Below are 20798 nucleotides of genomic sequence, written 5' to 3'. Positions count from 1 at the left end.
GATGATTACCCAAATGTAAAACAGGCCAAACATATTAGGCCAAATTTGAATGCTCTGGGGAAATCTATAAACTGTGTTACTTGATTCTTCAATGACCTAGTACCTGAAAACCCACCTATAATGCCCAGCACTAAAATACTCTGACAGCCTCTCCTACCTGAAAAGTTTGACCCTCACAAACCTATCTCACCCTCCAGTTCATTGACTGCAACCTCACACTGTCATCCCCACCCTCTCATGTGACTTGCTGTTAATCAAAAGATGTTACCAAAGATGGAACTCTCATATGATATCCTTAACCTCACTCCAACATATATAGATATAGATAACCATAGCTATACCCTAAACTTAACTGGCAAAATACCTCCCTACAGGAGCACTTGACACGTCCTGTCTACCCTCCGCAAGATCAGACCTACACTCCTAATACCGCCTTCAGCAGCAAGCATAATTATACCCATCCCTTGCAATGAATGGTATGCTCCCATGGTAATATTCCAACAACCTGTCCCATTTCAATGAAGAGCCCATGTACTAATAATGTAGCCAGAGCTTCAATCCTGATGATTACCCTCCTACTCAAAGCACAAAATCAAACAAAATCAAAGACATTACCTTGTAGTTGCAGAAAACACACACACACACACACACACACACACACACACACACACACACACACACACACACACACACACACACACAATAACAACTCCAAATTCAGCTGCATGCTGGAAAAGTATGACCTCAATGCATACTGCTTCAGCAGCTGACATTTGCTGCAACCTCCTCTCTCACCTGTCAAGTCAACATCCCTCTGGTCACCAGGTGCTGCAACTCTACACCTCTTCCATCCTTCCATCAGCCATCACATTCCTCCGCCTTCTCTCTTGCCTGTCGAGTCCACGTTCCTGCAGCCTATCAAGTAATGGCCACTCTGCATGTCCACCTTTGCAACCTCAGTGTAATCTGTACAGAAAAAAGAGTAAATACTCTTCATACTCATATTCCAAATCATCATTGACATCATGCACCACCAGGGGCATCTCTATTTCATCAACTGCATAAAATGCCCAAACTTCCAAATGCAAAACACCAAAGACACTTAAGATGTCATAACAAATTCCCCCCTCAAATTTCTTCCCAATATTAACACTAAAACTGATACCCATGCAAAATAAAACAAATCATTACCTTAAAAGGCCTATTCTCCAAATAAAATTATCCCTGCGTAACCAACCTATGAGTTCAGCAAAATTGTTAACAATAATTTTGGCAATGAGTACTAACACTGCCCCCCGCCAAGCTAATACAACAAGTTACAAAAACCAGAGGTGCAAATTCCCCCCCAACAGCTCCACCTCTGTCCTTCTGGACAAGGACCCTATGATCGCTGTGCATTCCCCACATGTGGGAACCCCAGACCACCCATAAGATTCCCCCAACCCTGCTTTACCCAGCCCCAACATACTCCCCCATCACTTACCAACACACTACCCAAACCACACCAGATCCTACATACCTTGGTAAACAGTGAATACAATAAACTTACCAGAGTACTCATTGTACAACTCCTGCAACCAAACACCCTGCAGAAAGTTTGCAGCATGACTCTAAATTACTCTGTCCATGCTGTCAGTTCTGGACAAGAGCAATGTCCACATACTGCAACTAGCAGTACAATGCATGCTAACCATACCTCCCAGCCTCTCATGGTGATGCCACAGCAGTAAGATCACAGGACCAACCTGACAGCAAAAGACCACAAAACTCCCAGTTCAAGTGAACATAACAAAAGGAGACCACTAGCCACCATGAACCCCACCGGCGATGAACTAGGTAACAGAAGCCCCATGTATCCCTCTCTCTCTCTTTTTTTTAATAATTTTCCAAAGAGTGAGAAACTTTAATCCAATAAACTGCTCATACATATTCATCAAGGAAAAGCATGATTATTCATTGAATTAGTAGTTTGTTATCAAACAAAATAAGCAACCATCCACTTTTTACTAACATTATATTAACTAAGTGTGCACAGATAGCTAATCAGATTACAAATCTGCACTTCTTCTCCTAAGATTAAATAAAATTACTCTGTATAGGAATATAGAAATTTCTTTATGCTGCAGGTTTTCATAATCTTTTGTGTCACTAAGATGATGAGGGAAGACAACATCAGATGTCATCATAATGAATTCTTATTTCCTTCATCCCCAAAATGTTTTATCCCTTGTGTCCCAAAAACAAAACAAAAAAAAAACACACTGATGTCGAAACCTTTAAGACATCTTTCATGTTGGACAACACTGCTGCCACATGTGATGTGTTAGTATAAGTGGAAATAATTACTTGATTAGCATTGTTTGCAGTTGGTGAATGTTCATAAAGGCATCTATTGTTTCCTTGCATTTCATTCTGCTAAACTAAACAGCCCAGAAAACAAGTCTTCAGAAGTAAGCATCAGACTACATCTCATCTTTCCTAGCTCCAGGGCCATCATATTAGAGCTTAAAATGATAAGGCACTATGGCAGCGTAAGCTGAAGTCTAGACTTTCAACAAAATCAGGACAGACAAGCGGTACACAATTAAAGCCCCCCAACCCATCGTTTAAACCCTACAGTGGTTGCCCCAGCTGATACCAACCATACCAAATAACCACATGGTGCAAGAAACTGAGGAACCAAGGCGCAAAACTGGGACCAACACCAAACAGTGTGGTATAACTGAGAAAGTTGCCGGAGTAGCCAGGTTGTATCAACTTACTGTTTTCCGGAAGGAATTAGAGTCTGAAACTGAAATGTATGCCATTAATGCTCCCCAGTGTGCAACCAGTGACTGTCACCACCAACATCCCCACCACAACCGATCAATCAGCAGGGTCACAACCACCCATGCTACAGACAATGTTCTACCAACGTCACCAACAGAATCCACCACTCCCTCTGCAACAAAGCAAAAACAGAAATCTAGCCATACTATAAAAACTTGGACAGCTGGGCTGCAAACACCCCCCTCCCCCATCCAGAGCAAGTCCTTCCATCCCAAAATAATTCCGTGATTTAGTATCAGGAAAAAGCACAAAAACATGGAATGGCCTGGCAAACAGCAAAGCCTGAGAGGCCATGCACCAGCAATAACTACCAAAAGCCTCACCGATCAGACCCAGAATGTCAAACACTGCACCTTCCGATCATGCACTCAAATGCAGACTCTCAGTGTAATAAAAAAAAAAAAAAAACACCATTCTGTTGGCCCATGGCACCCCCCACCCCTTTTATTTACTTCTCGTCTTCTCTGCAAAATGGCCAGCACATCAAGAACACCAGCAAGCAACTCCCATCACAATAAGCTGTCACATAGACAAGTGCACCCAATCAACATAAACAAAGTGATATTTGAACTGTAACGAAAAGAACTGAACTCAGATTTCTTCCTCTAGATCTTTATTCTGTACATCTGAATTGAGAAGCAATTATTTCCCCAACTTCGAGTCTAACATCTAGAGACAAAATTATGAGACATATTTTTGTAACCAAATGTTCTTTTTATGGTCCATCTCTCCAAGTCATCCCAATACACAATAAAAGTTACACCTGAAGAATCTGAGCCGTAGCACACTCTGCTTTCTGCATGACCATGAGAAATCAATCAACTGCAATTCTCCCTGAGTGCTACCCTCTTCCTTCATACTGCAAAATGGAAGCTAAAATAATGTTATGCTGCATACATGAGCATGCCACTCCAAAACGAGTGTGTGTGAGAGAGAGAACCACATGTACTCAATCACCCAGTTCATCCACTGGCATAATGAGAAGGGGTCAACAACCCTATGAAGGCATCCCTGTATGTATAACTCAATGCATGTCCCCCTCCACCAATGACACTCCCAGAAACACAGCAGCAAACTACCACTTCCAGTCAGAACAATGAAACCACCTCTGTCAAATCCAGTATTATTCCCTTGTACCCCTGTCGTCCCCCTAATGGTTAAGTGACAAACTCGCATGTGTAGTGCGCTGGAAGCCCACAAAACCCATAAATTGTCCCTGTGAGTCTGGTAGAAGCAGTCCAGTTATAAAAGGCAGAGAGACAATAGCTGGTCACCAACAAGGTCATAAGCCAACAGATCACTTCCCCTAACCCACCTAGGGTCATATAACATAACACTCGCTCTGCCCTACCTTCGTAATAATGAGTGATCATAGTTGTGGCTGAGAGGGTTGATTAATAACTAAGTAAATACTGCATGCATTTTGACATACCACAGCATGCCTCTAACATTAACATTGTACCAAATCCCGTCACCATCTTGATGCTCCCGATACATGTTAGAGTGCACTTCAGCGATGTACCCTTACAAACCAAATGCCAGATTACAACTCGCCTAGCGCTGCAGTGGAATGGTTGCTTGGGCCCATTTTTTCACCCTGTCAAAAGAAGAAAGCGTGCCAATGCCCCCTCCCCCCAACCGTTAGTACCTGTGTGTAAGAAAACAACTCATGACCCACTCTCACACAGAAACCCACTCAGCAATATTTTTCTCTTACCAAAGATATTCCAAAACAATTAGAGTACACGGGAGGTGGAAGTATCCATTAAAGCTGGACTCCAATAAAGCAAAATGTTACCCAATGAGCGCCTTCACAATGTACAAGCCAGCAAACACACCACGGAAGCTGTCTCACCATGCCACCATGTCAGCTATCACTCCAGAGAAGCAAAACCAAGCTACTAAAAATGAGGTAAACAGAGACAAGCAGACCAATAATAAGTCTCACACACTTGCAACGCTAAACAAAATTCAAAAACCAGTTCAGAAATGAAAGATATTGCATCTTACCCGACAATCTGTCCAAATGACCAATGAGCCCTACAAGCCCTTACCAGAAAGGAAAAACACATAAACCACCACTGGAAGCACACCCCAAAGCCACCAACAAGCAAACCGCACCCTCAGTCCCAGGCAAGCTTAGACCAAGATACCCTTTACTTATACACAAAATACCCTGTGCCCCCCCCAAAAAAAAAATATATATATATATATATATATATATATATATATATATATATATAGGTACCATCCCATTTAACCCTATCCTCCCCTTAGTCTCTTAATTCCTGCTGATCTATGTGCCTAGCCCTGACACTGAAAATGTCTCAGGACAAAGTGGTCTGTTCCAAACCTCATTTATATTAATTGTAGGCCAATGAAATATCTGCCATTTAACTCTTCTTCTTGATGTGAGGAATAATGAGTCCTGTACTGAGGAGAGAATTTTTATAAATAGTTCTAGAACTGACAGTGGGTCCTTAAGAAGATACAGTGTTGATCACACAATGTTATTTAGCTGTTGACCTAACAGGGATAGTTTATGGTCTGAAAAGGGGTGACTTGTAATAATTTGGGATGTAGAGTTCTTATTGTTTTAAAAGACCAAAAGGAGATTCCTTTTCAGTGATCACTTAAAGAGTTAGGTAGCACAGTAATATCTGATGAGCTAATAAGATTAAGTGCTGCATTAGTACTTTTTTGTGCACTGGGTCTTTTTTGTACTAATTGTTCTAAGTTAGGTTGAATGGGCATTTTACTCAATTGTTTTGAATTTGGTCACAATACATTATAGTTGAAATATCCTAATATGATGGTACTCTTATTTTAACCCTTGGGGAACATTTTTTTATATGGTATCCCTAATAATGGATATAGATGATGAAGGATGATGGAGGAGGAATATAAATAAATGTTACGGTAAGATAAGTGCAATTTCCTATAGTGAGGGTAGCTATAATCCAGTCTGGGGTTTCGTCACTAGTTTGACTGGTGTAAACTGAGTCTGTGTAAACTAAGCTTGAGTCTTGTTTGATTATTAACATGACATCATCACATATTCTACTGCCTAGTCTACTGTCAACAATTATTTTATAGTTTGATTCTAGGTATGTGGAGGGGTAGAAGTTGTCCTTTTGCCATGGTTCGGTAACAGGCAGTATGAGTAGGTTTTCATTACTAATGCAGGCTTTAGGGAAGTCTATTTATTACTGACACAGACATTGAAGCATGCTATTTTAAGGTCATTGGCTCAGGAAGTTAGTCTACGTTTTAGGTTCATAGGTAAGTACTAGGCAATCAGCCTGCAGACCATTACAAGCTTAACCAAAAATCCCAATTAAAAACTTCCCTCCAGCCTCAAGGAGGGCAAGACAAGATAGGCTGGAGGAGAATTTGAGGTTGCCCATACAATTATCCAGGTTTAAGGTGTCAAGGGTGCTATTCTGCTTGACACATAGTGGAAGTTTGTTCCAGTGGTGAAGGATATTTTTGGATGTCAATCTATCACACCAACTTGTCTTATTTATCTGCCGAAGAAAGTTTAGTTTATTTAATTGGCTATTTGAGGTACCATTTTTATGCCAAGGAATAGAAGGTCAAAAAAGGTTGGAATGGCACAAAAGACTAGATACAAATCTCCACGTAGAAGTCTTTAAGAACCTGAATACAGAGAAAGGGCAGGCAAACTCGATAGATAACTAAGATTTTTTGAGGCCACTAATAATTTTAGTTATGAATGTCTGATGTCTCTCAAGTTGTGTGATAAGCTTAGACTAATACACACCAAAAGGTACATTATATTCAATAATGGGTTTGATAAGATTCAAGTAAAGGGGAATTAAGACTTCTTTGGAGCTAATGGAGATGCCTTTGGAAATGAGATGAGCCAGATAAAAGGCTTTCTGTACTACTGTGGAGACATGAGACATGATGGCCAAATGATAAGGAATTATCAACAAGAATGCCTATATCCCTTGCAACACTGCATGACGTGGAGGGGGGGTGTGCATCACCTATATAGTATGTGAAACTGTTTTGTTTACCACAATGAATTATGCTACATGTTTTAGATTTAATTTGAGATCATTGTCCTTGCTCCAATTGTTAACATGGTCTAACCCATGTTGGAGCAATTGTGAGTCAATTGAAAATCCAATAAGAAGACCCAGTTTACAGCTGCCTGCAAACTTAGTTGAGCAAAGGACAGGAGTGGTGGTCTGAAGGTCTGAGAAATAGATGCCAAACAGCAGAGGGACCAACATTAAGCCTTGTGGTATACCACTGGTAACTTTTTTGCTTTCAGAGTGGTACCTGCAATTCTAACCACATGGGTTCTGACAGACAACCAGTTATCTAGCCACCACTCAAAATAAGTATTTTTGTTAGGATTTACAAGTCTGTTTCAATAATGCCTGCATGGGGAATATTGTCAAAGGCCTTGGCCAGGTCTAGACATGTTATATGCACTGTATAATGACTACCGGCTGCTTCAGTTACTTTTAAAAAAAAATAATAAAGTTGAAAATTCAAGATCTTCCTTTGACAAAGCCAAATTGATGACAGTCCAGAGTTAAGATATTTTCAATGTCTAAATTAGTGAGGCCAGAGACAATGTGCCCACAGATTTACATATGTGGTTGGGGAGACTAATGGGTCTATAATTACCAAGGAACATGGTTGGGCCACCCTTGTGTAATGGCATTACAATGGTTGTTTTCCCATGCTTCAGGAATGTAACTAGTGGAGAGTCTTAGATTAAACAGGTTAAGTAGAAGTCCAGAAAAGCCATATTTGGCACTGATAGTCTGGCAACCTGGTTATGTTATCAGCGCAGAAACCAACAAAAAGACAGCAGATAAGTAATGTACACTCCAGCAGACCAAGCATTTCAAATAATATGTAAAAAATCCAGAGTGAACTCCAGTGCTGAGGACACGCAAAACTTTAATAAAGTACACACAAAGACAAAAAACAAGAAGGTGAGGGCTTTCGCAGTCTACTGGCTGCTTCTTCAGACCTACTAACACAGTGCATCTGAATTAATTATATACACACACCTACCATCAATTAATCAATTACATAGTAAAAAGTTGTCCTTTCCTTAAAGTAATAGCCAAACATCTATCTATAATATAGCTTACAAAAAATACATATACATAAATAAACACGATTAGTGTAAAAGTGGGTGTGTCTTAAGCACAGGTTTTAGAGTAATATGCTCAGTTAATCCAGGAGGCTTATCTGCATTCAGACGCACTATACACTCTTGTTCCCTCTGTTCTGTGAAATTTATAAAATCACCCCCCCCCCTTATTATACTCTAAAACTTCTAACACAAAAAATGTAAAATCATGATCAGCTCCAAGGTCACTAACATGTACTGCTAATGCGCTTTTCATTCTTTTATGTCTTACAATATTAACATGTTCTAATACCCTTTCTCTCAGTGTCCTATTGGCCTTCCCTACATAGTAACTAAAACACTTCACGCAGTATATACATATAAAGATGTCTCTATCTGGAAACCTTTTAAAGGATGTATAAATAGACCTCCACTATGAACATAAAGCAGTGGGAGGGTGGCCTAATGGCTAAGGTGTTTGCCTTACAAACACAAGGTGCAAGGTTTGAGTCTCACAAGGGATAATTGGCTAGGCTTAAAATGGCTCGCAAGGGCAGTTAGCTTAGTACTAACCTATGAACCTATACTTACAGGCCTTACAATGCCTACAGGGGAATGTCTCCTGTCATTATGATGTTGGTTTATAGCCTTCCCTCTTGTTTTTATAACATAGTTGTTTTTTTTTAAATATAAGTCTTTCTTAAAGCTAAAACTTGGTGTTTGTCTCACAACTGCACTTATCTTGTCATCTGCTTGCAAAATAGCCCAATTTTTCTTGACTATGTTGCAGACTGTGTCAACATTACTACTGTAAGTCAAGACCAATCTGAGTTTACCCTCTTCTCTAACATCATTCTCCTCCGTTCCGTGCCTAATATCTTTTGAAAAATAGGGTTTCCCTCTTGTGTGTCTAGTTGATCTCAGTTCCTTAATACACAATACACTCATCTAACTCTCTTTCTGTATAGTCTCTCTGTAAAAAATCCCTTTTCAATTCTAACAAGGCATCCTCTAACATGGCATCATCATTATGCAGCCTCATCACCCTTAATACTTAACCCTTCACTACATTCCTAGGTATGTAAAATAGTATTTTTCTTGCATTTCTTTTTAAAAATTGATGTCTTCAATTCCCCTAGAGCTTCTCTAGTCAATTTGACATCTAAAAACTCTATACACTCTCTAGAAGCTGTGTATTTAAACCTCAAAAATGTTGTGGTCGAATATAAATAATCAATAAATTCTTTTATCAAACCAATTGATCTCTTCCACAAAATAAATACACCATACCACACTACGTGTTCTACTAAACCATTGTTCCTCTTTACACAATCATATTCCCATTGTGCGAATACCAGGTTGGAGTAGCTATTGGCACATGCTGTCCCCATAGCTATGCCAACCTTCTGTAAATAAAACATATTGTTAAACAAAAAAACATTATTTTCTAGCACTAACTCTTAAAGTGTACAAATCAGTTCTACCTTCTCATAATTATGCCTAGTTAGTAGCATCCTGATTTTCTCCTCTCCCCATAGATTGGGAATCCCTGTAAAAAGGGATGTTACATCAAGGCTCATGAACACCAAATCTTCCTCCTCACTAACATTACTCATAACCAGATGCAACTCTCTTAGAAAATATTTTGTGTCTTTCAACACTGCTTCTTCCATATCTACAATGGGACACAAACTTTTTTCAATAAAAATTGAGAGGGGTTCTGTGGCCCACCCCTTACTGGATAATATTGTTCTCATTGGAGGGTTAACAATGTCTTTGTGCACCTTTGGAAGTCCATACAACACTGGCATTAATGGCTGGTCTGCATTAAAATATTTAAACAAACTGTCTATAATCATCCCAGTTATCAGCAAGTCACGCACGAAAAAAGACAGTCTTTCGATGTTAGCTTTAACCTGCGTATCTGACAATACTTGATACAGATCCCTATCACTTAACATAACACACATACTATCTACATAAAAAGTTTTATCTAAAATCAGAATCCCTCTCCCATTATTGGCGGAGCGGATTTCTATAGATGTCATAGCTTTCAGTTCTTGTAATGCTCTCATTTCACTAGGAGAAAGGTTAAAGAATTTTTTACTGTGCTCTTTCTGCAGTGCTTCCTGTATTTCTTTCTTGCATACTGAGAGAAAAGTTTCTACAAAGGGATTAGTCTCTGGTATAAATGTACTTGTTTTTTTAAAAAATATCTTGGCTCTGCTCAGTCTCTGTAAACTGTAGTTTTAAACAAATATTTTTGGCAAACAACCTCAGGTTAATAATTACATCTGCCAAATTAGACTCCCTTGCAGATATAAAAGACAGTCCTTTCCTTAACAGTCTATATTGCTCATTAGTCAATGGAATGGAAGATAAGTTAATAACTACTTTGTCATTCCTTTGTTACGAGTTGTTACCTTGTTCTGTTGTAAATCCATTGACTGTATCCTCTGCCTGAGGTACCCACATCTCGGCCAACTCCTGGATCTCCCTTTCATGAAAGTCCTTTGGTAAAGGGAGTGGCTCGGACAAAGAAAAATACATTGTCTGTTCTGTAATCCCTTTGTTAACAGCACTGGAAACATCTGCACCATCTTTGCTTGTTGTTGCACTTCTTCTGAGCTGCTTCCTGCAGGTTCAGGTTCTCTTAAGGGGACATTTACATTCACTGAAGTATCTGTAGTTTCTTTATTAGAACCAGCTTCTTTTGGCCATGAAAAACATGACCCTTGCTAAAATCAGAGAGATCTCTCTCAAGTTTTTTTTTATTTCTGCAGTCAGAGTTGATTTTCAGAATTAGATACACTTTCATACAGTCTCACAAAGCTATCTACAGTCATCCCTGCTGTTAAGTTCCAGGTGACTGTGGACTGCAGAAATGTAATGTCCTTCAGTAATGCTTCCTCTGAGGGTTTGAAGTAGTCAATTAGCAGCTGCATATACTCAAAGCCTGTGTGTAAATTTAGAGCCTGCCAACATTTGAGCAGGTCGGGATAAGTCTCTCCAAATATTGGCATCTTAAAGATCCTTAATTACCTCGGTATAACTTTATGAAACAATGAGGCTTCAAAATGAAGTCTCTGCCACTGCAAATGATTCAGCCTGTATATTTTGTCTTCCAACTATTTATAATGCCAGAAATTTGTTTTGTACCTCTACATTCTTTTCAGGAGCAGCTCCATCACTTCTAGCTGCGCAGTTAATGAAGAGGAATGCTTGGTCCGCTGAAGTGTACATTACTTATCTGCTGGCTTTTTGTTGGGTTCTACATTTGTGAATTTTGGATAAGCAGATTAGACATGGCTGAGGGACTATCATTAAAACTGAATTACAATCCTAATGTGATTTCCAACAACCATACAGAGAGACTGCTAAGCTTGCTACAAACAGAAACATTTGCAGTGCAGGGATTTCATTTTGAAGCCTCACTGTTTCATTTACACACAGGCTTTGAGTATATGCTGGTTCTAATAATGAAAATACAGATACTTCAGTGGATGTAAATGTCCCGTTTAGAGAACCTTAATTTGCAGGAAGCAGCTCAGAGGAAGTTGCAACAACAAGCAAAGATGGTGCGGATGTTTCCAGTGCCATTAACAGAGGGATTACTGAACAGACAGTGTCTTTTTCTCTGTTCAAGCCACTCACTTTACCAAAGGACTTCATGAAAGGGAGATCCAGGAGTTGGTCAAGATGTGGGCATCTCAGACAGAGGATGCAGTCAGTGGATTTACAACAGAACAAGGTAACAACTCGCAGCAAAGGAACGACAAAGTAGTTATTAACTTATCTTCCATTCCATTGACTAATGAACAATATAGACTGTTAAGGAAAGGACTGTCTTTTATACCTGCAAGGGAGTCTGATTTGGCAGATGTAATTATTGATCTGAAGTTGTTTGCCAGAAATATTTGTTTAAAACTACAGTTTACAGAGAATGAGCAGAGCCAAGATGTTTTTAAAAAAACAAGTGCATTTATATCACAGACTAATCCCTTAGTAGAAACATTTCTCTCAGTATGTGAGAAAGAAATACAGGAAGCAGTGCAGAAAGAGTACAGTAAAAAAAGTTAACCTTTCAACTAGTGAAATGAGAGCATTACAAGAACTGAAAGCTATGACATTTATAGAAATCCACCCCGCCGATAAGGGGGATGGATTCTGATTTTTAGATAAAACGTTTTATCTAGATAGCATGTGTGTTATGTCAAGTGATAGGGATGTGTATCAAGTATTGTCAGATACACAGGTTAAAGCTATCATGGAAAGACTGTCTTTTTTGTGTTTGACTTGCAGATAACTGAGATGATTGCAGACAGTTTGTTTAAATATTTTAATGTAGACTAACCATTAATACCAGTGTTGTATAGACTTCCAAAGGTGCATAAAGACATTGTTAGCACTCCAATGAGACCAATAGTATCCAGTAAGGGGTGGGTCACAGAACCCCTCTTGATTTTTATTGAAAAAAGTTTGCGCCCCATTGCAGATATGGAAGAAACAGTGTTGAAAAACACAAAAGATTTTCTAAGAGAGGTGCATCTGGTTATGAATAATGTTAGTGAGGAGGAAGATTTGGTGTTCATGACCCTTGATGTAACATCCCTTTTTACAGGGATTCCCAATCTATGGGGAGTGGATTAAATCAGGTCGCTACTAACTAGGCATAATTATGAGAATGTAGAACTGATTTGTATACTTTTAGAGTTAGTGTTAGAAAAAATATTTTTTTTTGTTTAGTGACATGTTTTATTTACAGAAGGTTGGCACAGCTATGGGGACATCATGGGCCAATAGCTGCTCCAACCTGGTATTGGCACAATGGGAATCTGATTGTGTAAAGAGGAACAATGGTTTTGTAGAAAACATAGTGTGGTACAAATGTATTGTGGACAATGTATTTATTTTATGGAAGGGATCGAATGGTTTGATAAAATAATTTATTGATTATTTACATTCGACCACAACATTTTTGAGGTTTAGGTACACAGCTTCTAGAAAGTGTATAGAGTTTGTAGATGTAAAATTGACGAGAGAGGCTCTAGGGGAATTGAAGACATCCATTTTTAAATATAAATGCAAGAAAAATACTATCTTACATAAAACAAGTATGCACCCTCGTCACATACCCAGATATGTAGTGAAGGGTCCCATCAGTCTGACAAGCCTTATCTGCAAGGCCATGGAGCGTATTATCATGGAACTTATAAACAAAGACATTGGCAACCTTCAAACACTGGACCCCACCCAGTTTGGGTTTGTGAAGGGCCGATCTTGTCTCCTGAACCTGATTGACTTCTTTGAATCAGTCTCCAGAGCCATGGACAAGGGTATGGTGGTCCACACAGCCTATCTAGACCTTGCCAAGGCCTTTGACACCATCCCCCACTCTGGAATCATAGATAAACTTACTAAATTGGGCATTAATCCCTATGTCACCCAATGGGTTGCTAAATGGCTTACTGATAGAACCCATACTGTAAAAGTAGCCAACTCCAAATCCAGCTCCAGACAAGTGACAAGTGGAGTACCTCAGGGTTCAGTCCTGGGGCCGCTCTTGTTTGGCATCTACTTCTCTGAAGTACAGGTCAACACTAAGGGACTCTCGCTAAGACTGCAAACTGGGAGCCATTATTGAATCCCCAAATGATGTGGATACTCTACAAAAGGGCCTTACAGAAACAGATGCTTGGTGCCAGAGCCATGGGCTCAAGCTCAATGCCAAGAAATGTATTGTTATCCCCTTTGGGAAAAACATGTATCCATGAATTACCATATAGGTGGCAGTACACTAAACACAGAAAGTGTGATAAGAGACTTAGGGACACAGGTGGACAGTGGTCTCACCTTCGATAACCACATCGCCACAACAATCAGGAAATCCTTCTATGTGGCACACCTCATCATGAAGGGCTTTTCATCCAGAAAGAAGGAGGTCATTGTCCCACTGTACTCATCCCTCATTAGACCCATTATAGAATACAATGCCCCATTTGGTATGTAACTCTCAAGACATCTGCAACAACTGGAAAGGCCTCAGAAATACCTCACTAAAAGAATCACAGGCCTAAAGCAGATGCCCTACACTGACCGCCTTAAAAAACTCCAGCTATACTCTGTTGCATATCGTCTACTCAGAGGCGATCTCTGCTTAACATACAAGGCCATGTCAAACCCAGAGCTGTTGGACATGCTACACTTAAAGAAATCCCAATCCCTCAGAGCTACACGCTCCAGGGATCTAAACCTTGTCATCACAATAAACAAAACATGCTGGAGGGATAGGTTCCTGACCCAGAGACTCCCCAGACTCTGGAATAGATTGCCCATACATGTCAAGCAGAGTGCCTCTTTGGACCTCTTCAAGAGGAACCTTGACAATTGGATGGGAGAAAGGAAATTCACCCCAGGGATCACGTCAGTTGCCCTGATAGACAGGGGTCCAGGAAAGTAAATAATGTGGGAATAAATAGCCAGGGAATTGTTATGGCTAGGCTTGTATAGGCCCTAGGGCTGATAGCCTAGTACCAACCTATGAACCTATGAATCTATGAACCTATGAAGGGCGATGAGGCTGCATAATGATGATGCCATGTTAGAGGATGCCTTGTTAGAATTGAAAAGGGATTTTTTTACAGACAGGCTATACAGAAAAAGAGATGAGTGTATTGTGTATTAATGAACTAAGATCAACTAGACACACAAGAAGGAAACCCTATTTTTCAAAAGATATTAGGCACGGAACGGAGGAGAATAATGTTAGAGAAGAGGGTAAATTCAGATTGGTATTGATTCATATTATTTAATGTTGACACAGCGCAATATAGTCAAGAAAAATTGGGCTATTTTGCAAGCAGATGACAAGATAAGTGCAGTTGTAAGACAAACACCAAGTTTTAGCTTAAAGAATAACTTATCTTTAAAATGACAACTATTTTATAAAAACATAAGGGAAGGATATAAACCACCATCACAATGGCAGGAGACATTCCCCTGTAGGCACTGCAAGGCCCGTAAGTATGTTCATAGTGGAGGTCTGTTTATACATCCTTTAAAAGGTTTCCAGATAGAGACATCTTTATAAGCAGACTGTGCAATGAAATACTTGGTTTATTTTACATACTCTGTGAAGTGTTTTAGTTATTATGTAGGAAAGACCAACAGGACACTGAGAGAAAGGGTATTAGAACATGTTAATGATGCAAGACATAAACAAAATGAAAAGCATATTAGCAGTACAAGTTAGTGACCTTGGAGCTAGTCATGATTTTAAGTTTTTTGTGTTAGAAGTTTTAGAGTGTAATAAGAGGGGGGTGATTTTAAACATTTCACAGAACAGAGGAAAAAAGAGTGGGTAGTGCTTCTGAATGCAGATAAGCCTCCTGGATTAAATGAGTGTGTTACTCTAAAACATGTCCACTTTTACACTAATCGTATTTATGTATATGTATTTTTTAAGCTATATTATAGATAGATGTTTGGCTATTGCTTTAAGGGAAGGACAAGTTTTTACTATGTAATTGATTAATTGATGTTAGGTGTGTATATAATTAATTCAGATGCACTGTGTTAGTAGGTCTGAAGAAGCAGCCAGTAGACTGAGAAAGCACTCACCTTCTTGTTTTTTATCTTTGTGTGTGTTTTATTTATTGAAATTTTGCATGTCCTCAGCACTGGAGTTCACTCTGGATTTTTTTACATATTATATGTTATCAGTGCTCATGGGTGAAGCATTCTTACATTTTGACAGGGCTGAGAAAACTTGTACCATAGTAATTAATGGAGATGTCTGGGACTGTGGAACCTGTGGAATAACTATAATTGTGAATGGAGTAAAATTTTCAGTAATTTTTTTAGTTAGGATATTAACTATTTCCTTTGGTTTATAGAGTATAGTATTAATGTGGACTAGCTCCGAACATTGTTGAGTATTATATACAGCACATAAAGACAATGGAATAAAGCACGAACCAGAATAGCATAAAGTAAAATAAAAACTTTTAATAAAACGTAAAATAAAATGTTTTACTAAAAGTTTTTATTTTACTTTATGCTCCTCTGGTTCATGCTTTATTCCGTTGCCTTTATGTGCTGTATATTATATTTTCTCTTTAACAACAGAATATTTACTCTGGTTGGCATTTCTATCATTGGAATATTGTTGATTATTACTTCTTAACTTCCTGACATAGTTAAAAAAAATGTGTAGTTATTTTTGGTTATAGAGGCTGTTTTACATTCATAATCAACTTTGAGCTTCCTAATTGTTCCCCTTAAGCTCTTAGTTAGTTTGCTTAAGATTACTTTTAAGGTAGGTAGAATGAGATCTCTTATAAGCATTAATCAGTTTCATTCTATTGTTATATAATTTATTTATACAGGTAACCACAGGGAGTTGTTTTTAAATTTCTCATTATATTTGGTGTGGATAGAGACTTCCTTATCAATACAACTATTTAAGTGGGAGAATAAGTCAGAGGCATAGGTAGCAGCTATAGCAGTGGGAGGATTACAGTTGAATTTGATTAGATCATCAAATAACTAAAGAAGGTTTGCATCTGAGAAGCCCCAAAGCACAGAGCTATTTACAAGGGAAGTACCACTAATTGTAAAGGAAAAGATCACAAAATTATGGTCAGATTTAACAAGGCATGATGATACATGGGGAGATGTGCAAGAAGTGGCCATATTTGTGAGGACTAGATCAAGGATACTGTGGCCCAATATGCCCCAGTAGGATGGTCAACTATGTAAGAAACAGAGTTAACATTTATAATGTCAGAGAAGTACTGAGCATGTCATCCACTGGCAGTATATGTGAACCAGTTTATTGATGGATTGTTGAAGTCTTCCAGCAGAAAGGTCTTGGGTTTAATGGGAATTTCATCTAATTTGTTAAGATAACTATCACACTTGGATAGGGACATAGAAGGTGATGTATAGATAGCTTGGAAGCTGTAATTAGTCTTGCTTACGGTGCTTGGGACTTCTAGGAGTTCAACTGTGGTGTCCCAAGGAATCTGCTGTGTGGTTATATCCTTGACAAAACATACCTCTCAACCTATTAGTACAAGAAATCTGGAGAAAGCCTAAAACAATGGGGGGGGGGGGGGCAAATGCACAAAATAGGGTCATATTTTAAGTATTGCTTAAATAAACTTAGAAAGTTGCTAGAATAACAGGATTTGTGCTAGCATGCATTTTCTGAAGGATATAAAATCTGAAACTCAAATGTGAGCCATTATTTTGTGAGTCCAATACTCGGTGATCTGCCAGAAAACTACACATTTTATGAGGAACACACCAAAAATATAAGACAAAAATGTGGACATTCTGCAAAAATCTGGACAGTTGAGATGCATGCTGACAAGCACTGATACCCCCCAAAAATGCCAGTGCTTGTGAACACATGATAGGCATTATCCCAAAGAGCAGAGGGAGTGCTTTGTAGGGTGGGTGCTGTACTGATGTCTGGAAGTAGACTGGAACTCATTCAGATGTAAACTGTATAGAAGATTTCCCTGTAGTTATCCAGCACTTATGTTGCACTATGAAGATAAGCACTTCCGGTTAGGAGTCGCCACAGCGGATCACCAGTCCACTCATGATCGGTAGTGGAGTTTTACAGTCTTGAGTTGCCAGCCTGGCGCCCAACCTTCCACAGAAGGCACACACACACACACACTTAGTGCCAATTTAGAGTGTCCAATCCACCTACAGCATGTCTTTGGGATGTGGGAGGAAACCGGAGCACCTGGAGGAAACCCACCCGACCACAGGGAGGACATGCAGACTCCGCACAGAAGGCAGCACCTCAGCCGAGGATTGAACCAGAGAACCTCTTGCTGTGAGGCGGCAACACTAACCGCTGCACCACAGCAGCAGCCCATTTACAACACTTACCATAACTCTGACAAATAGCTGCTTTAAAAGATGATTATTCAGTTAATAATTTTGTATATGGTTATTTGTGGTAACATACTTGTTGCAGTGATCTGGACTAAAGCCCGTGGATGGTAACTTCAATGGCTAGTGTTAATTGTGTGCTGCCTCATGTGAGGGCCATTGTTTTATCATTAATAAACAGTTGTGATACTTGCTAATGCAAGGTGACAAGGCTCCACAATAGAAACTGAGTAAAATTCTTTCATCAGTACGTTCATGCCGCATCCTTTAAAATCAGGTGCAAACCTTCACATGCATAAACACACTTGCTTGTGCAAACATGCACACCAACACACACACACATTTCTGCACACTCATACACACACATACAAAGGCTTACACATGCACACGCATATGAGTACACACACCTATAGATACACACCTATATGCAGACACAAATACACAGGCCTTCTCACATACATGCACTTGTACAGCACATACACATGCTCACATGCTGTCATACACTAACATACACACACATGCATGCTCGCACATACACACACACACATGCACACAAACACAAATGCCTATATGCATGCTCATGCACAACTCACACAAGGGTGCACTTGCACATATATACACATACACCCACAGTGCAGAAGCACACACAGCCACACACATACACACACAAACATGTTTGGACTTATGTCCTCTGCCATACTACTGTAAACTGAAAGCTGTTTGGGCCCCTAACGTTTATATACCAATTCCATGTTCACACAACAACAGGGTAAAATGCAACCACAAAGATTGCCAAAACTTGTTTTGGTCATTACACCTTGACCAAATGGCATTTATTGGAAAGTCTTTTGGAAACTTGACACATTCACCATGTGGTCTTACTCATGCACACATACCATACACAGAGATATGCGCAACACTAAATTCCAGTGCGCAGTAGAAAATGTTGTCCTTTGCTGCCATGGCTTCAGAAGTGCAAACTCAGTCTCACACATATCATTCTAGAAGATGTCCACAGTGTCTAAACTGTTTTAAATAAACATGCACTAATATGGAGGTTAACTTGTGCTACCCTTTCTCTGATATGCATATTACTTACAGCCTTTTATTATACAGTGTGCATTTTGTGAATTGATTATCATTTAACTGACACCTGACATTTCTTCCATTTTCTCATTAAGACCTGTCATAGCACAGAAGAGTTGCTTTATATAATATCCTATCTCCTCTCTGAAAACCAGGGTAATTGGCTGCCAATTTTTCACTGTGGGGTAGAACTTATGGCATGCGTGTGATTCATGACTTACCCACCCAGACAAGAGAAACTGACATTCTGCAAAAGACATTTGTGAAATGCTATTTGGTACAACCAAGGCAGGCCAGTACTAGGTGATTTGACTCTTCCAAAGAACATCCATAGGCACAGAGACACCAGGGCCGTACTCCACAACCATACCTCTCAACTGTCCAGATTTTCACAGAATGTCCACATTTCTGCTTCATAGTTTTAGTATGTTCCTCATAAAATTTGTGGTTTTCTGGATTTCTGTATCAAATCAGTGATGACTGAATTCACTTAGAACAGACAGGCATTTAAATTGACAGGCATTTGAGTTTCAGAATTCATATCCTTCAGAAAAGGCATGGTAACACACTACCTTTTAGTCTAGCAAATTTCTAATTTTATAACAGCAATATTTAAAATTTGTCCCTCTTTTTGGGGATTTGACTCACTATTATTTTAGGCTTTGTCCAGATTTTTTGTGCTAAGAGGTTGAGAGGTATGTCCACAACAGTCACTTGCTGTGCCTAAGATAAAAAATCTGCTTTATGTTAGCTAACATTCTGACTTAGTGAATCAACCTATGAGGCCTTTATTACCTCAAAACACCCACTTAACTGACAGTAGTAAGGGTAACAAACTCATATGAGATACCTTAAACCTCTATATCAGGAAGGTCAACCATGACTTCTATGTCCAGTCTCTAAACAACCACACTCAACTAAAGAGCTTAATATTCTCCAACATGGGCAAAATTTCAACTTTGAAAAAGTATACAAGTGTCTGAGTCAGGTGGATTAATAGACTAAAATGTTTGTTCCATACCCGGTTGTACAACATTATCGGATAAGTCAATTTTATAGGTTCATAGGCAAGTACTAATCTAGCTGCCCTTGAGTGCCATTTTAGGCCTAGCCAGTTCCCCATTTTGTGCTCAAATTAACCTATCCCATTTGGGTATAGACTAGCCTTACCCATCCCATGGCTGATAATTAACTGGGATCATACCATAGATAATTGAAGAGACACATGCATGGGATAAAGCATCTAGGAGCTCCCTGTGTCCATTAGGAGCACAGGAGGCAGTCCTGGAGTAAATTTTCTGTTTTCCATCCATAGATCCAAGTTGCGCTACAATATAGACAGGGATGAACTTTGTTTCATGTGGATGGGGAGTCTGTTCCAGAACATTGGTATCCTCTTGTGAGATACTCCTGTCCTTCCAAACCATTCTGTTGATGTTGCAGAAGAGGTTTAGATCCCTTGACCGAGTATTTCTAATACCATTTGATTTGCCGATGTGCATTAAATCCATAAGAATTGGGTCTTGCAATGCCTTGTATGCAAGACACAGGTCACTTCTTAGTAATCTGTAGGATACCAAGTATAGTGACAATGCTTTGAGTCAGTCTATATAAGACATATTTGTTAGGCCTTGTATCCTTTTAGTAAGGTAGCTCTGTGGGCATTCCAGTTGCTGTGTGTGTCTGGATACATGCCAAAAGGGGCATTATATTCAATGATTGTCCCAATGACATTCCTAGATCTAGACACAATCCCTTTGTTTATAAGCTGTGCAATACAGAAGGATATTCTTGCAACAGTGGACACATGTTGAACAAAAGTTAGAGCACTACCCACATAAGTTCCCAA

The sequence above is a fragment of the Protopterus annectens genome, chromosome 8.part0 (assembly GCF_019279795.1).
Source record: "Protopterus annectens isolate FY-2018-M chromosome 8.part0, PAN1.0, whole genome shotgun sequence".
Taxonomy (NCBI): domain Eukaryota; kingdom Metazoa; phylum Chordata; order Ceratodontiformes; family Protopteridae; genus Protopterus; species Protopterus annectens.
Note: the sequence above shows the minus strand (reverse complement) of the source record.